Raw genomic sequence first — 22,252 nt, forward strand, 5'->3', positions numbered from 1 at the left:
GAGATCCATGGGAATGCGCACAGCTCCACCAAGGCACAGGCCTCTGCTCTGGAGGGGGTACAACTTGGACTTCTCCCAAAATACCGCCCACATTTCCTCTACTTGGGATGGCCCAGTGTTCCATTAGACTTTGCAGGCAGATTACGGGTGAGTGGAAACCCAAGGCAGCTTCACATTTTCCTACTTTGTGGAATTCTTACAGAACGTAGAGGGTACTCCCTAACTCTGTCACTTGGCTATTCCCAGTATTGTCTAGTATTCCTATCTCCCCTAACCCCAGTCAGAAGTAATTTCTCTCTCCTAATCAATTCATCATTCATCCTTCCATGATAGTTACAATGTAGGCATCTTATCTTCCCCCCATAATCACATGTAAGCTTTTAAAGGGGCTGTCTCTTCTTCATAGTAGACTCATCAACTCAGTGTCTCCTGCGGTAGAAATTCAGGAACACAGTTTAAGTTCCATGTAGAACAAAACTCAATTTTCTTTGCCTTTCCCATTCCCCAAAATTTTAATGATCTAGATGAACAAATATTTAAATACGTATTATTGTTTCCTCTACTGAAGGAGTGCAAGATACACCCTTTGACCTCAGGACTTCGTTGGTAGAGAGAGAAGCTGACGGTGCAGTGTGTGTATACGGAGGTCTTGTAAATGTGGGCGTTGCTTCATTTGCGCAAACTGTGATACTGGTTACGGGTTATACAGTAATTCAGGGGGGTCAAATTGTTATGGCTTAGGGAAGTTGAGGAAGGAACCAGGGTGATTACTACTGAAGGAAGTACGAGGTTCTGGGGTCTCTGACTGCACACACTTCTAGCTTTTCCTAAGTAAATGTGGATGGTGGATCAAGCCAACACAGACCCATTGTTACAAGTTGGTTTGCAGGAATGGATTTCTTGGAAGGATGGACAGATTCCTTTCTGCAATATTAAGAGTGAAGGAGAGGTTATAGGATCTGGAAATGAGAGAGAAGCCACTGTTCCCTTGAGTGATGAGAAGGGGACTTCTGAAAGCCAAAGTTTAGTGGAGTTTTAATTTGGGAAGTTTCAGGAAGGGAGTAGATCAGAGCACGGAGGAGGGAAGGTGTGGGAATCAGGGTGAAGCCTGGGGCTGAGACAGTCGTATTTCTGCTACCACAGCTGTGGACAGGCTCGCCAGTCGTGGTTTTGACATTTTGAGGCACGGTCCTAGAATTTCATGTGCTTCACACCACTTGCCTCAAAGGGAATAGGACTACCATGTAGAAAATTAGGAAAAGACTTTGTGTGAATATTTGACATTAAATTAAACACTTTCCCTTCATGGCCTCCTCAATTTACATTTCTCCTGAGAATGTTCTGTGACTCGTACTCCCCGCTGAGTTTGCTAGGTATGGGTGCGCTGAGGCAGGCAGGTTTGGAAAATGGGTTTGGAAAACCAACTAGAAACCCCTCCAGCAATGGAAAAGTTGGGTTTTTCTGAAGACATTCATGATATATTCACTTTCAGGTTTCTATGTTTACGTGGAAGTGAGAAACAGAAAGATATTGTTTTGACTAATTGTTGGCAAACTGAGGAAGGAAAATCGCTTTGATGCAGAAATGTATTCCTTGACTGTTTTAAAAGTGTGCGGATCTGCATCGACCGTGTATTCAGAGCTGCATTGCTAGCCTCATCTGGCCTACATTGTAATCTGGGTCCCCAGGCCTTTATGGGACTGGCCAGGCTTGAATGCAGGGAACAGAGAAGTGTTTGGAATAAAACATCATTACTTCAGCTAAAGTGGTATGGTTTCCACCTGGTGGAAGTAAAGGACTGTAAGAGTGTGAACTGTTTACCCATGAAAATAGTTTCTTATTCTTCTTTTTTTAAAGATCTTATTTATTTATTTGAGAGAGAGAGAGAGAGGGAGCGCGTGTGAGAGAGGGCATGAGCTCCGGATGGTGGTGGGAGGGAGATGCAGGCTCCCCACAGAGCGGGGAGCCGGACTTTGGGCTCCAGCTTGATGGGCTTGGTCCCAGGACCCTGGGATCAGATCACAACCTGAGCCAAAGGCAAACACTTAACCAACTTAGCCACCCAGGTGCCCCAGTGGTTTTTCATTCTGTCCACACAGTATTCATTACTCAATTTATGTTCTTTGTAACAGTTATTAACACAATTAATGACTAATTAGTACTATCCCTAGTAGTTGAGAAAGTAGCTTGGGTTTAATTTTTTTATTTATGTCTTATTTTTTTGGAATCTTATTCTTGCTGAATTCTGCCTTTTTCTTAGGACCAGTTAATTGTCAGCAAGGGCAGGTCAGCATTCATGAAGCATGGAAGCCACCACCACAACAGAAGTGTCCCAGATTTGGGGCTCGTGTTCCATTCTTTCTCTGTGATTTTCAAAGGAACCAGAGTGTTTCCTAAGACCAATTCCCTCTTTCCTCAGATTCTCTCTCTCTGTACATATACAGGTGTGATTTTCACTGAATTTGAGGGCAATCGAAGTGATTGGTCATATCCATGACTTTGCCTGAACTTAATTGCTTCAGAGCAGTAGAAGTGATTCCTGACTTTTTCAAGTCCTGTTTTTGTGGTGGTGTAGTGTTGGAAACTTCTTCCCCAGACCTTTTTAAGACATCGTGCAAACTTTTCTTTCAACAATAAATGTATAGTTCTATGTGTCTCTCTAGTAGTGAGATCTAGCAGAAGACAACCAAAATATCTCATATGGAACAACCACTCATTTGGAACTGCTCACTGCCCAAGCAGATGTTAGAAGAATTTGCAGTATATTAAACAGCCATGACTGTTGAAATCCTTGTTGTAATTAGGTTGAAACTAATGCAGAGTTCTTTAAAAATATTATTTCCATGAAGATAACAGAGGTTATTTTTTAAAAGCATTTAAATGGAACCTGTAGCAGGTTTTGATTTTTGCATTCTGTGAAGTGTGTGTGTGTGTATGTTTATGAAGGAGAGAGAGGACAAGAAGAAGGTGGGGGAGAGGGGAAGAGAAGCAACATTTTAAGAAAGAGTGAGAATAAGTCACAGAACAGAGTTGTCATATTCATCCATTATTGGGGGAAATATTTCCAGTATTTTGAAGATATATCCCTAATATGCAGTGACAGAAGAGTAGCTTGAAGGGTCTGTGATGCTTATTCAGGATGGGATTCCTTATTATTGTGTAAACAAAAAGGGAAAAAGCATGATATTTATACTTTTTTCCATAGTGTGACATTGTAGTTTAAAATTTTATAATTAAATTCAAAGAATTTTTAGAGGAACTAAAGCACCTAGAATTATTTCTCATGTTGAAAGAATGGGATGTTGGTCTTATCACCCCTAGAGGTTCTTTTAAAGATACAAAATATGGGGGCATATGGCTGGCTTAGTTGGTTAAACATCTGACTCTTGATTTTGGCTCACGTCATGATCTCATGGTTGCAAGGTCAAGCCCTACATCGGGCTCCATGCTGCTTAAGACTCTCTCCCTCGCCCCCCCCCCCCACTTGCACTCTCTCTCTAAAAAACAAAACAAAAACACAAAAACAAAAAAAGATACAAAATATGTGACATAAATTTCTTAATAGCCTCACAAAAAAAGTCTCAAGATGGACAGAAGAGCGTATGAAAAACAAAATGTTCTATCGTGGTTTCATAATCTGTGCAAATGTGTTCCTTCCTTGGTATCTGTCCCATGACATTCCAGTGTCATGACTGAAATACCTAGTGCATGATTGTGATGGAATGAAGTCCGCACTATGAGTTAGCTGCCACTTGGTCTGGACACAGACCCTAATTTCCTTGAATTAACTGAGCACAGTTGTCTTTCTTAATCACTTTATGTGCCCACCATGGAATGGCAGGGGGCCTCTACCCAGTGTAACCCCATGAAACTCACACTGATGGGGATTCTGTCCTTTTTTTTTATCAGTTATCCTAGCACCATAGCTCGGTTTTTTTATTATCATTTTTTTATTATTTAAATTCAATTAATTAATGAATCAATGTAATTAATTAATTACAAATTATTATTTGTTTCAGGGGTACAGGCCTGTGATTCATCAGTCTTATATAACACCCAGCGCTCATTATAACAAATACCCACCCCAATGTCCACCACCCAGTTACCCCATCCCTCCACCCTCCTCCCCTCCAGCAACCCTCAGTTTGCTTTCTATGATTAAGAGGGGGAGTCTATCTTGACACATATCTACGAGTCACCAATACAGGGAAAGTGAAAGACTACCACTTGCCCTTCGAAATCTTCACCCTTTAAGTGACAAAGGTCACTTCACTCATTTCATTGGCCAAATCAAGTCATGGGACCATATCCAACCGCAAAAATGTCAGGGAACCTGATAATGTTCCAAGAAAGAGGAAAACCAGAATGACTATGAGTAGTCTAATGCCAACCAGAGCTACCACAGATAATGAGTGAGACCAGGAGGGAATGGGTGAGTGTAAATTCATTACTCTTGGGAGAAAAGTAATTCTGAGCTCATGTCCTGCTAATTAATGATGTCATGTTTGAAGAAAGAATCCGCAAATGCATATTCTCCATAATTGAAAAATGAGGAGAACTTTTTCTTTAATCATGAGTTAGTCTGGGGTAGTTGGATGATAAATTACAAATGATTACGACAACCACGTGTTGATGCTTCTCTTTGGCGGCACTCTTCAGCATTGTTGGAAACAAAAAGGAAAGCTGGAGGTCATGTGCATTTTTTTCTTAGGTAGAGCAAGAACAGGTGTTGAAATGTGAATGGTGAGAGACGGGTTTGTAGGGAGGACAGGAGAGAAGCTGAGGAGGGCTTTGAGAAGCTGTCAGGGGTTTTTGCAGCTGGGATGGCAGGATGAGGAAGAGAAAGGGTGTTGAAATTCTTTTACTCCCAGTAAGAGGAAGCTCGATTAATAAAGGATAGAAAACATATTGTTGTTTATAAAGCATCCATTGATCAAAGCTGTCCTCCTGCCTCTCTTCTCCTTCCCTCCCTGTCTCCTTCCCTTTTTCCTTGCTTCATCTTAAGCCAATATGACAAATATATACTAGTGTACTCTTCTAGATTCTGGATATGGAATTGGCAATCCTTGTCTAGATGGCACTTATAATCTGGTGTGTATGACAGTGAAAATATATGCACAAAACTCAAAAGCAGAGTAAGAAGATGCAGTCTTGAAAAGAACTACTTTACATAAAGCATTTAGGGAAGGTTTCTCTAAAGGCATAGCATTTGAAGGGAGAGTGTAGTGATGAAGCAAGCCTTGAAATTGTATGAAGAAGACCTTCCCAGACAGACAGAACAGTTAGTGCAAAAGTCCTGAGGCAGAACCATGTTGGTCTGCTGGCCAGCGCTGGGTCTTCAGAGGTGAGTGCTTGTGGGGCTTGGCACAATATCTGGCCCACAGTCCTTGTGCAATAAATATTGGTGGGGTGAATGAATGAACAATCGAATGAATGCAGATCCCATCCTCAAGGAAATTACAGCACAGTAGGGGACAGAGGCTTGGCTGAAGGTCACAGTAGGTGGTTGGGGACACACTGTTGTCCCCATTTGGGCTCTGCAGCCAGGCTGCCTGGATTTGAGTAATAGCTCTTACACCTGTTAGCTCTGTGACTTTAAGCAAGTTGCTTACTTTTTCTGTGCTTTGTCCAAGTGAAACGGGTATCACCCTTCCAGGAGGTCGGTGTGAGGGCTGCACGCAGGAGTGTGCACACAGGACTTAGAGCAGTGCCTGGCATCGGCCAGGTCTTCTGGTGATCGGTGTCAGCCATCATCATCGTCAGAGATCCGCTGGGACCAACTGCTTGAGAAGGTTGCCCAGAGCTTCACAGAGAAGATATTTGAGCCGAGCCTTGAATGGAAAAGTAGGGATTCTGAAAGGATAAGAGAACTTACTCGTTTGTGTTGGGTGGGGTGGGGAGGCATCCAGCATTATTTTTCAAGAGTTTTTAAAAAACAGGCATACCTGGCTGGCTCAGTCGGTTAAGCGTCTGCCTTCGGCTCAGGTCATGATCTCAGGGTCCTGGGATTGAGTCCCGTTTTGGGTTCCCTGCTCAGCAGGGAGCCTGCTTCTCCCTCTGCCCCTCTCCCCTGCTTCTGCTCGCACTCTCTCTCTCTTTCAAGTAAATAAATAAAATCTTAAAAAAAAAAAAACCCAAAACAAAACCCCCCAAATATTTGGTAGTAAAATGTCTTTTTGCTGAGTTATCAGATTTCTGTGATATAAGTTCCCTCTTATTCCCCAAAATGCTTCTGGACTCAAGTTGTGGACGTGAGAATGAAATCATTGCCATTTCTATCTCATAAGACAAAAATAAATAGATAAATTGAGGCCACGTTAGCTTTGATTTTCATTAAATAAAAAAAAAGAAAATTCTATCCTGTGCAGATAGTCGCACAGGAATAGGTAGTAATAGCAGTTAAAATGTAACCATCACTGAGGATATTCGATTTGACTGTGTGGGGGGCCGTGTGTGGATGTGTGTGTACATTTGTGTTAGTTTTCTCTTCCACAATCTGCTACTGAGTATCACAGATGTGAGACGTTCTTTTATAGGCATTAAACAATCAGACCTGGACGTATTCCCTGGGTTTATCTGAGAGAAGAGAAAAGTGCATTTTGTACATGGTGCTTCTCTTTGGCGGCACTTGAAATATGTTACGAGCTCATTAGCTAATGAAGCAGAGACTTCCTTTCCAGGTTGACTCGAGGTGGGACAGGCTTGCCCTGCATGGCTGATATGCTCAGAAGTTGTGTCTGAAAAGGGATGCAGTGATTAAAGCTACAGGTGATCACAGCAGAAGGCTCACATCCGATGTGGCAACCAGGGGACTATTTACCTGTGCAATAGCCGAGTGCCTGCAAATTAAAATTGCATGCTCATTCACCTGAAGTTTGGTGGAGAAAAAAAAATGCTGGCAAAAGTAGGAAAGTGAAATCTATCAGCCTTTCTCTTTTAATACTAAACGTGTGGGTGATGATGACACATGGCGGGCTGGGCCACTGGGAGAGACTAGCGTGAGGAGGCAGATGCCTGGAAGGTCAGAGACGCAAGGCGGTATCTATTTTGAGAATGCAACACATTGTTCCTGTGTCTATTTACATGAGTAAAATGCCTAAAGCCACAAACAATCGTGAGTTAGGAATGATTTTCCTGTGGTATAAATGGGTGTTTCTGATTCTGGCCTTCGCACCGGGCTCACACATACACACACACACACACACGCGTGCGCGTGCACACACACAGCCATTCTCAACATAATGTATTATTTACATAAATCAGTTCTCTCTTCAGCCCTCACCCACGTTCCTTTGCCATCACTTCAATTCAGACCTGATTATGAATGGCCAAGCTATCGCAAGAAAAATGGGAAATCCAATTCTTCTAAAGTTTAGATTTCTTTTGTGAAACAATTCCCAGGGATTGCTTTGGAGTTTCTTTACAAGGATGATAAATTCTTCATTTCTTTCAGATTCCTCCTTCCTCAAAAACCTCAGGCCTTGTGAGTGATTAAAATCTCATAATTCACTATGGTTTCAGCACGTGTGCTTTCCAAGGGCCATTTTAGGCATGGCACTAACTCATGTTTATGTATTTTGTATTGTCAACGAGCTAAGGTACAATTCAGATCATTGACTGTGGATTTAGGAAGGCACGTAGTTCCTAGCCAGGTCAGTACAGTATCTGCTATACCCATGATGGCCGGTTTGGGGTCTTGCATTGGAAGCCCCAAGCAGTAAGATGTCATATATGTGAGTGTGACATTGTTTTCTAACAAAAATACTGCTCTGAAGCACAGAGACTTGCTTTGGTGAAGTCCAAGTCTCTAAGGAACATGTGTGCCTCTTCATTCTCACCATCTGTGGTTCATACAATGTCCTCAGCAATGACGAGATCACAGTTGGGCAAGATGGAATTTCCTTGTTTAAATTTTCTCATAGGATTTTCCCACACAGAGTTGCTAATGACTAGCATATTTCGAAGTGTATTTTCATTATAGTTCCCATGTCTTTAGAAATATACTGCAGTCACATAAAAGCAAGATTAGTGATGGGTGATTTAAAATGCTTATTAGGTATGAACCCCAGTGGTTGATATTATTATTTTATTTTAGGAAGTAATGGCGTGATTTTGTGTTCGTGTGGAAAATGCTATGAATACATATACTAAGGATATTATTTCTAACAGTATTTTGGGACCCAAGTCTATTTAATAAAAATGTTAGCACAATTCCTGGCACATAAGTTTTCAATAACTATCAAAGGAAGGGAGGAAGGGAAAAGAAATAGGGGCTCAACAGCCAGAATGTTCAGATACTATGTAGCTTCACTACTTAGTAGTTGCTTGACTTTGGATACCTACTAAGTCTGTTAAGTTTCAATTCCCTCCTCTGTAAAATGGAGTTGTTTTGATTATGTGAGACAAACAGCTATCACAGAAGCCATGTACAATTACTAAATTTTCTAAACATTTTGAAAATTATTTTTAATGAGTATAAATCTCTCATTAAATAAGTAGTAGGATGAGCTGAGAATTTTATCTACCAGTGCCAATTGCTCATTTTTTAAAAAAATATTTTATTTATTTATTTGACAGAGAGAGAGACACAGGAGGGAGGGAACACAAGCAGAGGATAGGGGCAGAGGGAGAGGGAGAAGCAGACTCCCCGCTGAGCAGGGAGCCCCATGCGGGGCTCGATCCCAGGACCCTGAGATCATGACCTGAGCCAAAGGCAGATGCTTAACGACTGAGCCACCCAGGCGCCCCTCCCCTACCCGATTGCTCATTTTTAAAGACTAGTGATGACAGATAAGTGAACGGCGCACCACAGAGGGATGAACGCTTTGATTCCACAGTGGGATGCAATGGATTTAGAGAAGGGGCATCTTGGCAAATAGGGAGGGAGACGAGGGTTGGAGGAAGAAGTGAATGAGTGGACACCTGAGGTCTTCCATAGGTGAGGACATTGGAGTTGGATGTTTGTGGTCTGCAGAATTCCTGGGAATGACCCTCAAGATTCCATGCCTGATCTAATCAAATAAGTCCTTAAGAGCAGAGAACTTTCCCCAGCTCCTGGAAGAAGAAGAGGGCAGAGAGAATTGAAATACAAAGAGGAATTCAAGGAGCTGTTGTGGGTTTGAACGTGGAGAAGACACCATAAACGGGAATGTGGACACCTAAGTTTGCTCCCTGCTAACTTGGGGACCTCAGTCCCACAGATACAAGGAACTGAATTCTGCCAACAGCCTGAATGAGGTTGGAGGTAACTTCTTCATCCGGAGTCCTCTAGGCAAGACCCCAGCCTGGCCACCACCTTGACTTTGGTCTTGTGAGGCCTGGAGCTGAGAACTTAGCCCAAGCCCTGTGGGTTCTGACCTACAGAAACTGTGAGATAATGAATGGGTGTGGTTTTAGGGCACTAAATTTGTGTCAATATGTTACATAGCCAGGGAAAGCTAATGTAATTTTGAAGGATGTACTTAAAGAGTTAGCCTGGAGAAGAAACAGAGACGGGGGGCCAGTTAAAAGCTGGTGGAAAGATCTAACAGAAAAGTCAAAAAGGTTTAAATAAATGCAGAAAATCGTGACATATTACACCAGCAGTAGGGACAGCAATCACCATTATATCCAGAGCTGTGGAGCTATAGATTAACATGGAGTATCTTGATCAACAGCAGTTTATTCATGGTCTGGCTTGGTTGAATAATAAAATGGCTAACATTCATCAGAAGATAATACTTCTTAGTCCTATCTATTCTAAGGATCTATGTTTGTGGAGGGAAATTTAATTTTGGACAGGTGGGAATAAGGTACAATGAATAAAAGATTATTAAAAGTTGGTCCAAATTAAAATATTTGAGAGTAATTCCAAATTCAGAAAGAGGGAATGAATACACTAGCATTCATAATAAAATAGAGGAAAAAAACTTAAAGGCAGACTGGAAAGAGTGAAAGGGAGTAAGAAGTATTTTTCTGGCTTGAGCCTTCATTTAGTCTTACTAAATGAAGGCCCACACTCCACTTACAGTATATTTATAAATAAGATGCCTACTTTCAGTACATTTCACTCTGCACTTGGTTCTTTAGCACCTTTCCCCAATGACGGGAGAAAATGTATTTTAATAAAAATAGTACACTTCATAATACCCTTATACACTCACTGTAGCAGGGTGAACTAAAATCAATATATTTTTGCCAAATATAATTCGCCTTTAGGTTTTCATATCTTTGTAAAGATGGAGGACTGCTCTCCCCCTGATATATATATATTTTTTATAAAATAGTCTCTCATATTGTATCAGTAATAAATGCTTTAAGATTCTCAAGTGATTCAGTGGGACTTGAATTATTTCTACATTATTATATCACCTATGTAGGTATAGACATCAAAACATATTTATTTAAAATGTGCAAAATTTCATTAAGATGATGACTCAAACTCTGAGAATCATAAAAGAGCGCTCTCAACCATTCCCTTGGTTAATAGTAAATTTTACTATGTATGTGAGTGTGACTGGGAGGCTAGCATTTCTACATGATTCTTTGGTTTACAGTTTCAGCTGCCATGTTGATTTCAACAAGCCAATACGGTATATTCTAAAAGGAAAAGATGGATGAAAATGAACCATTTTTTTCCTATCCCATGTTCTGCATTATTTCACTTGAAAATTAAGCACATCTTTCCACACAGGCAAATAGTAAGCTGTCAGCAACCCCCCTCTGATAAACTAACAACCCTGAAAGGAAGATGATTATCTAGTCCGACCAGTGGTGTGTAAGAGTCAGAACGTCATAGAAGAGAAATCAATGCAGACATATTTTTCTTCCTCTTTACATCCTAATCCATGTTATCCTATGGAAAACTTGGATCCTATGAGAGAAATAAAGGAACAGTCCACTCCTACCTTCACCTTGTCTACATTAAAACCAAAGTTACTCCAAAATTAAGGTGTTTTTTGAGCAAAGTCATTTGCCTGCTTTTCGTTTACAACAGAACTAAAGTAAAACATGACTTCCAAGCAGGACATTGATCAATATTGCCTCTCTTTATCTGGGTGGTTTAATTGGTTCAAACACTCTGGCATTAACTCTCTGAGGATTTTCTAATTATACCTATGGTCAGAAATGTTTAGTTGACTTCTGCTCTGACCTTTTCATAGCTGTTCTGACCCCTTCTTTAGTAAAACTTCTTGGTTCATTTCTTTAATCAGGTTGAGAAATCTTGCTTAGTGTATTTGTTTCCTAAATAACTTTTGCCCAAAGTTTATAGAATGGGCTTAGAAATAATACTGAGAAATTCACAGGAGGAAGTCACATGGGGACAAGAATTATAATCCAGGCATAGTTTAGACTTCTGATGCGGTGGCCACTGTTAAGTATGGGAGTTTTATGAGAAGACACCGGGATAGTAAGGTTTATGGTATTCCCACCCACAGATGCCACTGCTTAATTTTCTAAATTGATTGTGTTCAAAATAAAGAACATTTTATATTTATAAAATACAAGTAATTTTATTTTTATATCACAAGTAGTATGCACCAGTCATAAAGATACAACAGAGAAGAAAGTATAAGCTCCATGTGGATAGAGTGTTTGTCAGTGGTGAGTGGTTCATGTTCTAATTTGATACCACATTATGTGCTCCGTGTGTGTAGCTACCAAATGCTTTCTTGTTTACCAAGCACTGTGCATGTTTACACACCTGCATAAGTGAGTCTCTACACTATAAAGGTATACATTTTTTTATGTGGGATCATACCATTCATGATGAAATGTCTTTTTACTCAATATATCATCAATATATACCATGCTAAGATAGACATTTCTATGATTTTCATGGCCATGTAGGTTCTCCTATACTTTACTAATTATTTTTTACGGTTCTTTTGGGCTCTTACCATTCCTTAATTAAAAGCAGTGTTTCAAGGTAAAACATCATGGTTTCGTATTATGCATATAATTATTTTCTAATGATAAATCCTTAGAAGTAGAACTGATGGATAAAAGTGTGTTGGTTCACAAATGTGGTGTGAATATTCTACTGAAGAATAAAAGGAAGCAGTCACTCATGCCTAGCTGTGAATGAAATACAGTTAATTTATAGGGCGCCTGGCTGGCTCAATCCATTAAGGGGCTGGCTCTTGGTTTCGGCTCGGTTCATGATCTCTGGGTCCTAGGATTGAGCCCTGCATTGGGCTCCAGGCTCGGCCAGGGATCTGCTTGAGATTCTCTCTCCCTCTGCCCTTCCCCCCTCCACTCACACTCTCTGTCTCTCTCTAAAACAAAGAAATAAATCTAAATAAATAAATAAAGTTAATTGTCCTTTGCATACTTTGCTGAGATGAGTGAGGGAAGAAAGGAGATTTTGATTAGGAGCAGGTTTTGATAATTCTCCTCTGCCTGCCCAGCCTGTAGAGGGTGTCTCTGGATAACAGGGAGGAAGCACAGAGACACAGAGACTGGGAGCAGGGAGGAGCCAGGGACTGAGCCCTAGCAGAGATGTGCTGTCGAAGACAGAAGTTGTGCAGTTGTGTGCCTCTTTCCAAATGGGTCAGTTTCGGGAGCGTATGGGAAGACTTAACATTTTCAGTGGGACATTCTGATGTCAGGTCCTCTCTTTCTTCTTTCTCGAATCATCAGCATTGTTGTTGGAGTCACCAAGGAGTCAGGAAGAGGTGGTCCGAGTGCCAGGCGGAGTCTGACATGAGAGCATAGTCTGCCCTCTGGAGCTCTCCAGCCTGGTCCCCATCCACTCCTCAAAAGGAAGTTGTCTTTGTCTAGCAATGGCTATTTATTGCACCAAGATTCTAGCAGATAGGATTTTCAGATAGCAAACTACTTTGCATTTCTTTCTTTTTTTTTTTAGGTTTTATTTATTTGAGAGAGAGAATGAGAGAGAGAGAGCAGGAGAGGGGGGAGGATCAGAGGGAGAAGCAGACTCCCTGCCGAGCAGGGAGCCCGCTGCGGGACTCGATCCTGGGACTCCAGGATCATGACCTGAGCCGAAGGCAGTCGCTTAACCAACAGAGCCACCCAGGTGCCCTACTTTGCATTTCTGCTTCAGAAATTTTCCCAGGCGGTACAATATTTTATATGTTGCTGTGACCGAGAAAGCTATTAACTCCATAAGAACACCTTTGCTGGGGTGCCTGGGTGGCTCAGTTGTTAAGCGTCTGCCTTCGGCTCAGGTCATGATCCCAGGGTCCTGGGATCGAGCCCCGCATCGGGCTCCCTGCTCGGTGGGAAGCCTGCTTCTCCCTCTCCCACTCCTCCTGCTTGTGTTCCCTCTCTCGCTGTGTCTCTCTCTGTCAAATAAATAAATAAAATCTTAAAAAAAAAAAAAGAACACCTTTGCTTTCATTTGACTTTCCACCTACAGGGCTTTCTACACCTTCATTGACTGTATTACAGGGTATTTAGAAAAGTGCAGCCTCTTAAGTAAACCCCAAGCCCTATCTCACTGTCAAGTTTATTACAAGAATAGGACTGAGGAGGCCCACCTCCCACTGAAATTATAGAGGGGTGGAGGGTGGGCAGAATCTGGCCCCGTGGGATCGTGCAGCCTGGAAATAATCTATGAAAACTCCTTGGCAGTTTTAGCCATGCCTCTACTCTCCAAAACCGTAAATTCAGTGTTGGTGATTAGAATAGGAAAAGAGAACTTTGATTTGCAATGGGGCATGTGATAGGGGATGCACATGACATTTTTAATTATTTTTATTAAATATAGTTTTATCATAAGAAAAATCTGCTAGGCACCATATCTGTTTGTTGATTTGCTTTTTTAATTTCCTCAAAGCAAAGGTAAGCATATTTTAGCATATTTTCCTTTTTAAATCTTTTGTTGAGGATCTTTGCCGTACTAAAGTAGAAAGTTGTGTTAACAATTCACTTATCATACATGTATGTTATTAATATTATAAGTTCTATGTGGATGTTTTTCTGTAAGTTAAGCGTTGCTATGGTATCAGCTATAGGCTGACACTTTCTTTAATCTCATCATTTTAAAAAACTACTAAGGAGGGGCGCCTGGGTGCCTCCATCAGTTAAGCATCTGCCTTCGGCTCAGGTCATAATCTCAGGGTCTCAGGGTCCTGGGATCTAGTCCCCCCCAGGGAGCCTGCCTCTCCCTCTCCCGCTCTGCCTTCTTGTACTCTCTTTCTCTCTGACAAATAAATAAATAAAATATTAAAAAAAAAAAACTACTTAGGAAATTGTATAGAATTCATGAGATAAAGGAGCATGGCGAGCACACAGACATTGGTAATGTTTCAGTTTCTAAGAAAAAGAGAGACAAACTTAGATTCCTTCATGTCTAGATCAGTAACTGAAATTGATTCTGGCCTATGGGGCAGATTATTTACAAAATTGATCCTGAGAAAAGGAAGAGTTGACCACTAAGATTCAGAGTTAGTTCACTATGATCAGGTCATGCAGTCAAACATCACTTTTTTTTTTTTTAATGATGTATTCAATTGATAGATGCCTGGAATGTTGTAGACATGGTGCATCTGGATTTTAGCTAGATGTGCATCAGAGTTACCGATGACATCCTCCTCAGCAGGGGGAGGGTTGAGCTGAGTGATAATTTGGTTAGGTAGATCTTGGGCTGTTGGAATCATTATCGTAACAATGTCATTAATTAATGTCAACTTGATGGAAACTTGAGTCTGGTTCAGTATATTTATTAATAAATTCACAGAGAAGCTTAACGACATACTAATAAAATTTGAGGATATTAGGGCTGGGAGGGTTAGTTCATATCTTGAATAAGGACAAAGAGCCAAAAAGAACTCAACAGAAATAAATGATAGATAAAAGAGAAAGCTTATGAAGAATGTCACTGATTTAATAGTTTCCAAAAATGCACATGGAAGGGGAAAGGAATTAACTTTGAAAGTTACCAGAGGAAGACCTAGGATTAATGGATAGAAGTTTCAGGAGAATCTGGTTTTGGTTCAGTGAAAGGAAGAAATCACATTTATAGCTGTCTGCAATTGAAATGGACTGTTCAGGAGGCAGCCAACAAGGTGTCTCAGTAAAAACTGGATGAGCCCAGGAATCACTGGATGAACACTTGATCAGTATTTTCTACTAGGCATTCAGCATCTGATTCCATAATGGTGATAAGGTGGATGAGCAGATAGCATGATGTCTCCATTATTTAGAGGTGTTATTTGTCCTTTGCATTCTCACAAGACTTTACTTTTAATTCTTTTGGCATTTATTCCTGTGCAAAATGTTTATTGGTATCTATGTCCTGTCTCATTTCCCTAACTTTGAGATCAAGTCTTGTCAGTTATCCCTCTGACTTTTAGTACCTAGCATAGTATCCTGCACATCACAAATTGAAATTGTGAATAAGTAAATTAATGGATAATTCTCTAATGGTATATTTTTTTCTCCATAGGAGGTCAGGACATCCTAAGGACTTGAGGATACTGTATATACTTTGTGTTTATGACAGCATAGTACACACGGGTACTTGAGAGGTCTTTGCTCTCTTGTTGGGTGGTAGCACACTGAATTTAGCATTTTTGTCTGGATATATTCAAGTTACCTTGTTTAACATTACTTAGTAGTAATTTTTTTTAAAGATTTTATTTATTTATTTGAGAGAGAGAATGAGATAGAGCATGAGAGGGGGGAGGGTCAGAGGGAGAAGCGGACTCCCCGCTGAGCAGGGAGCCCGATGCGGGACTCGATCCCGGGATTCCAAGACCATGACCTGAGCCGAAGACAGTCACCCAACCAAGTGAGCCACTCAGGCGCCCTACTTAGTAGTAATTTGCAGGCAAATTAGATCGGGGGAAATATCTGAGGTCAGTGTGCAAGGAAACAGGTTTCAGAAGACAAGGAAGGAAAATGCACTGGAAAGGTAAAGACACATAATGATATGAACTTCATGGGGACAAGAAGTATGATTTATTCATCTTTTTAGCCCAAACACCTAGTTTATAACAGGCTTTCAAAAAATGTTGAATTGCTCCCTGATGGTCCATTAGAGTTGGGTTTTTAAAAAAGATGAGTCAGGGCTCTGCACAATGGGGAAGGGCATTTTATTTGGAGAAAGCAACATAAACCAAGAGGTGTGGTATAGCATCGCTGGGATCAGGTTAAGCGTCCGTATCACTGGGAAATAAGGTGCGCCAGGGAGGAGGGAAAAAATGGTACAAATGAGGTTGTGATCACAGCTGGGACCAGGGGGCCTTGAGTGCCATTCCAAGGAATGCACTATGGGTCTGAGGATCCTGGAAACTGAACTTACCAGTGGACATCTCCAGGTTTGGGGCTCTAAGCCCTTAGGAGCATTTTCCATCTGTGGGTGATGTGCTTTGGGGAGTGTCGGAGTGGGATGGGGAGTTGCAGGAGAGCATTCGAGCAGTGCCCAAAGTGACCTGGACTTTGAGCATTATGGTTGGAGGCCCCACAAGACCAAATGTTGCGATTGTACCTGCATTCTCAGGCACAGTGGGCTAGCATTCTAGATGTTTCTGCATATGGTTTATTTCTGGATTATGCTTTCAGATATTTAAAGGGGGATGTGTTTAGCCAAGGACTTCTGTTGTTGTGTCTGTCCCTTGCAAGCGTCGCTTTGAGGTGGTGCTTTAGGCTCGGAATGCTTGCTGCCCGAGGCTGGGGTTTGGGGCGAGGGGCAGGATCCCTTTTCTCAGGCAGCTGCCGCAGTCTCCTGGCCTCAGTGGATTCTTCTTCTAATGTGCTTCCCCAAGTGGCTCCTTGTACCGCTTATGCAGTTGGTTAATTTTAAAATGATGTCGGCATTTGCTATGTTGATGTGGAATGCTCTCTAACTTAACTCTTGCTATATCCCAACGTCCCCTGATGACGAGGGTGATAATTTTCAGTGCTACTTCAGACTTACCAAATGTCACCTAAGTAAATTGCTTTTGAAGGGACTGAGAGAGTGGGAGAGGGCAAGAGAGTCCCTCAGGTGTGGTTCTCAGATTCCTGGAGTTTCTTCCTAGACAAGTTGCCTTCGATTGCATGTACATTTCATGTCCGATGAGCTTCCTGTTGGGAGCTAAGTAATCATTTTCCAGTCTGTTGCCATTGTGATTTACATCTTCCTTGAAACCTTTTGATGACTCCCATTTTGCTAAAGATAGCCTGCCTTCTCTGGACTAACAAAGTCCTATAGGGCCTGGGTTCTGCTTACATTTTCTACATTTCCTCTCTTGGAAGCACGTGGGCCTCTGTTCAGTGCCTGGAGCTTCATGTTTGCTCCCACTTTGGCCTTTACACCTACCTTTCCTCTCCCTGCAACTTCCTCTCTTCCTCCATACATTCCCATGTGTCTTACAGGTTGCAACACGATCAGCACTGACCAGGAGTATTTCATTCTGAGCCCTGGCTCATATATTGCAGATATGATTTTACTTGTCAATTATAGTTTTACATTAATTTTTATGATCATTTGGTTAATATCTGAACTTTTCACTAAAATGTAGAAAGCCTGTGAGTCTTGTTCATTGTGGGTCTCGATAGCATAGTCCCATGATTAGTGGAGAAGAGATGCTCGATTATTATTTGATAAATGAATGAATAAATGATATTATATTTAAACATTCTTGGAATCTCATTTCCCTGGTAAGGAGGAATTGATCAGTAGTTTGTCTCATCCTGGATAAATTTTTCATTGTCCGTGCCAGTACCAAACCGACGCTATTCCTTTATTGTTAGACTACTTGTTAGACTAATTATGGGATCTTACAAGTTTTAGGATGTCAGGTGCTAAGCATGGAAGGGATGAAATGGATAAACACATTACAAACCCAATTTCAAATCCCTGCTCTGCAGCTTAGCTTACCAACTTTTTTGACCTCTGCCATGTATCTCAGTGGCTCTGAGCCTCAGTTTCTCCACCAAGTAAAATGGGACTAAGAACCTCACTTCATAAAGTTAGTGATGTCTATCAAAATTTTAAATGCTTCTATTTTTAACCAAGCAATATCACTTGCAAGTACTGATTCAAACAAGTACAAGGATCATTATTAATAATAGTAAAACCTGATGTCGGGAACACAGTTGACAGAAATGATACAGTGTCTATTCAGCGGAATACTTTCCAGCCAGTAAAGCCAACGCAAATGAATTAGATGTGGGAAATTGATATAGGAACATGGAGAATGCAGGCAAATTAGATCGGGGGAAATGTCTGAGGTCAGTGTGCAAGGAAACAGGCTTCAGAAGACAATGAAGGAAAAAATACACAAACACATGCGTAGCCGTTTCCTGGAATATACTCGAAGCAATGGTAGTGATGGTTACCTCTGGGGAGTTTGAGGAGTGCTCCAACTTGTGTGTGAGTAGGGGTGGCATTTACTTTCCACTTCATACTTCTCCTTACTGTTTTCATTTTTACCAAAAAAGTAGATTGCCTAGATAGCTTTTTTTTTTTTTTAAAGATTTTATTTATTCATTTGAGACAGAGAGATACAGAGAGAGAGCATGAGCAGGGGGGAGAGGCAGAGGGAGAGGGAGAAGTAGACTCCCCGCTGAGCCAGGAGCCCGATGCAGGGCTCAATCCCGGGACTCTGGGATCATGACCTGAGCTGAAGGCAGACGCTTAACCATTTGAGCCACCCAGGCGCCCCGCCTAGATAGTTTTTTAAATTTCCTATAATATTACCCTCTTACGTGGCTGTGAGGATTCATAAAATCGTATGGGAAGATGTCTGGTACATACTAAAGAGTTAAGTGATTGCTTTAAAGGAGAGGGGCAGGTTTCCCAGTTTAGAAAAGTTTCACCCACTAGCCCTGGTAACCTGGTGATCATCCATCATAGAAGTCCTGGTCATCTGGGTAAGCTCAGCCTTGGCCCTTCTTCCCAGGAGAGCAAAGGGCACGAGAGTCCCTCATTCATTTCAGGAGGTGAAAAGCCTCTAATCTGGTCTTTAGAGCTCTGATCACAACAAATGTATTTTATATCAAAAATTGCAGAAGTTAATTTTCAGAGGGCAATTCCAAGTTGCTTTCTTACTAAAGTGTAATTTTCTAATTAAAAATTTAAAAATACAGAAATGTTAATGGCAAAAAGGGAATGCCACAGGAGTGCTTGAACCGAGTATTTGGGACCTTGAAATAGACCACGTCTAAGAAGAGCCCATCTTTGGGGCTCACAGTGTGTTCAGAGTGTTTATGGCCAGGTCGGAGTGAGAGGTCGAAACATGTGCTTGTGTTGCAGACCTTTCCCTGTGTCTGCCTGACTTCTAGTCTCTTCAAAGTATAATTCTTCCCCGCCACAGTGGTCACTTCTTTGTTGCTTGAACCTGGGTTTCTTTTTTCCTGTACTCAGGGGTGTGTGAAAATTGCCTTTCACTGGAACCGTCCTTTTTTGTTAGTTCTGCCCTTGACTGTGATGAGCTGATCCCCCACCCCCACCCCCACACAGAAGCCTCATCTTGACCTGAAGCTTCTGATGAGCTCAGACCATTTTGGAATTATTTAGCAAGGTCTGATGTGTTTGTTTTTTTTTCCTTTTTTTTTTTGATCTGATGTTTTCTACCTAAGTTTTATATCAGAATCTATTGTTTCTCGACATGGGACGGCATTTATTAGAGAATTCAGCAAACCCCTGGTTATAAACACAGAGTTTCATCCTGGTTAACAGTCTGAGGTCTTATGTCCTTTTGGCAAGGTCACCGTATACCAGCCTTATTTTTACTGTCTCTCTTCTTGAAAATGGTAAACACACATACCTTTAATAGTCCTCCAGGATTCCACAAACTGACACATTGTCAGGTCGTTTTGATGGACTGCTTTTCACTGGGCAAGCTTGAGGTAATGAAAAGAGGTTCATGGTGGAGGCGGATGCACGTAGGGGGGCAGGTGTGTGCACGCACCGAACCTGTGCGTTCCCGCAGAGCTGGTATCCAGGACGGTGAAAGTAGAGCAGGCTGGTTTATTTGCGACAATGTACTCCAGCTGAACCTTGTGCTGTTTTGTCGGCAAAACCTAATGGACGGCCTTGTGATAAGAGACACGTTAACAATGGCAAATAGGAGTAATGCGGCAGAAGGGAGTGATTGTGCTCTCTTTTATTCTAAGAAGAAACTGGAGTTGGTAACTCAAGAAAGCAGCCGTTGACCCGGGATGTGCTGTTTGAAACGCAGACACTTTAAAGCACAGGGGATGCTCAGTAGCATGCACTTGGAAAAACGTATGTCTTTGCATGTGTCTGTTTTTTGCTTAAATTTTTGGGCTCTGCAGTATCACACTAAACATTTCACACCCAGATGATGGTTATACTAAACCAGTTGTCATTTGAAAAGCTACAAGATCGAGGTGACAATATTTATTATCTTATTGCCCTTTGAGAGAAAGACTTGTGAAAGTACCTCAGCACAGTGAAACAAAGTAATAATTCTGGACAAAAGGATCGACCAGAAGAGATGCCACAGTTTCTAGAATGGAGGGCATCATCCATGATGAAAATGAAATGAAAAACATGATGAAAATTCCGTGCAAATTCTTGTTCTGCCCTGTACTAGACATGACCTTTGCCTGCTCTCGCCACAGCCGCTTCCAGAGAACCAGCCTCCCTGGCTCCTAGAAGAGGCAGCCCCACAAATCAGGTGGTCATCCCCCGCCCTCCCCATGATTAACTGATTAGGGATGGAGCTCTAATCAAAACTGAGCTGATCTAATCATAGGATGGAGGTCGATCCGAGTGTTTCTCTCAAGAATTTGAGCAAAGTGGCAAGAACACTTGAGTCAGTCAGTGATGAATCCCCAGCTAGAGTGTGACCTGCAGGCTGGGCTCTGTAGGTGACCATGTAGACACGAATGAGCTGGGAGGTCGAGGGTGAGGGTGGGAGAAGCAGGCAGATGCAGTGAGAATATGGGAAGTGGAATTGAGAGAGCTGGAAGGAGCTACTCCAAGACCTGACAGTCTTCCAGTTTCTCCAAGAACATGCCTGACATCCTTGTAACCACATAATAAACCCCTGTTTACCTCAGCTCCCTTGAGTTTCTGTTTTCTACAGCCAAAAGAGTCTTGATGAGAATATTCCATTTTGCAGCAGGATCCAGTATCCGTGGCTATGGCTTGGAGTTTATTTCTCCACTGCAGGATGCAGCATAAGATTGTTCTAAGAAAAACCTCAAAGATAATCAAAAACTAGAAGGGATTCAGTATGAGGGTGCAATCAAAATAGTTAGCACTCCAGAATGGAAAATGTATTCCAGATGGAATGTTATTAAAACTTATAAGTCTAGAGTAAACATGGATGTGTTCACCAAATTCTTGAATATCAGAACCAGATGGCATTCTTTAAGACTTGAAAAGATTATTTTCATTCAAGCAAGCAACGGGACTTTACCAAACAGGAAGGGGGTGAGTGGAGCTCATTAACTCAATGTATGGCTTATAAGGGCTTAGAATATCAATGAGGAACTCAGATAAATTCATGTGAGAAATAGCCATAATAGGTGATTGAGATCAGATAGGGGAGTTTGAAAATGTTGTTGCACCTTCGAAGGGACACTAGTGAGGGTGATTTTGCCTCGCAAGAGCACATCCCCTTGATGTTAGTATCGGATTCGGCAACAAGCTGTACCCTTCGTTCCTCAGTGTCTCATAGATGGCAGCTCTGAATTTGCCCGTAACCCTCAGATGTCTTGTTTCTTTCTTCTTCTGAGTCAGATACATCTGATTCATTCTTTCCCCAAGAGTCTGGAAAGCTCAGGCCATTTTGAAAATTTGGGGAAGACCTCTTATCTTCAGTTCATTAAAATCAGAACTGCGATGCCTATTTTCCACATCCACATGGGTCATTTTGAGTTAGGGGTCAATATGGTGCCACGTCTGGCCACGGAGTGCTTTTGCCCAGCTACCTGACTTTGGACAAGCTACTTACCTTCTCAAGGCCATGGGCTGAGGTCAGCCTGTTTGAATTCATCAAAGATTATCAAAGACAGTCAACAGTTGTTAAAGATCTTCCTGCCTCTCAAGATTGGGCACGAAGAACCCGCTTTTCTTCTATGATACCCACCAGTCTTTCTCAGAGAAATACCTCCCATTTCTCTTTAACTAATGAATCTCCTTTCTGATTTGGGGTAATTATTCTTCATGACCCCAACTGCATTGGAAGACGAAAGCTGTTTGCTTTTTCTTTATAGGGAGAGTTCAATCATTTCAAAAATGAAATGCTAGGATCTCCCTCTTGAGTCATTATGGAAGGAAATACCAAAAACTCTTTCCTTCTCCTCTCCCCATCCCCGTAAAATGTTTTAGAATGAATGTCACCAC

The 22,252-nt window shown here is 41.6% G+C and overlaps 1 protein-coding gene across 2 annotated transcripts in view; it reads left to right on the forward strand.

The window, feature by feature from the left end:
* Window positions 1-22,252, forward strand: part of PRKG1 (protein kinase cGMP-dependent 1) — a 1,253,946-nt gene that overhangs the window by 237,878 nt on the left and 993,816 nt on the right. The window lies entirely within an intron of this gene.

Source organism: Mirounga leonina, unplaced genomic scaffold, assembly GCF_011800145.1.
Source record: "Mirounga leonina isolate KUSES-001 unplaced genomic scaffold, KU_Mleo_1.0 Mir_152, whole genome shotgun sequence".
Classification (NCBI taxonomy): Eukaryota; Metazoa; Chordata; class Mammalia; order Carnivora; family Phocidae; genus Mirounga; species Mirounga leonina.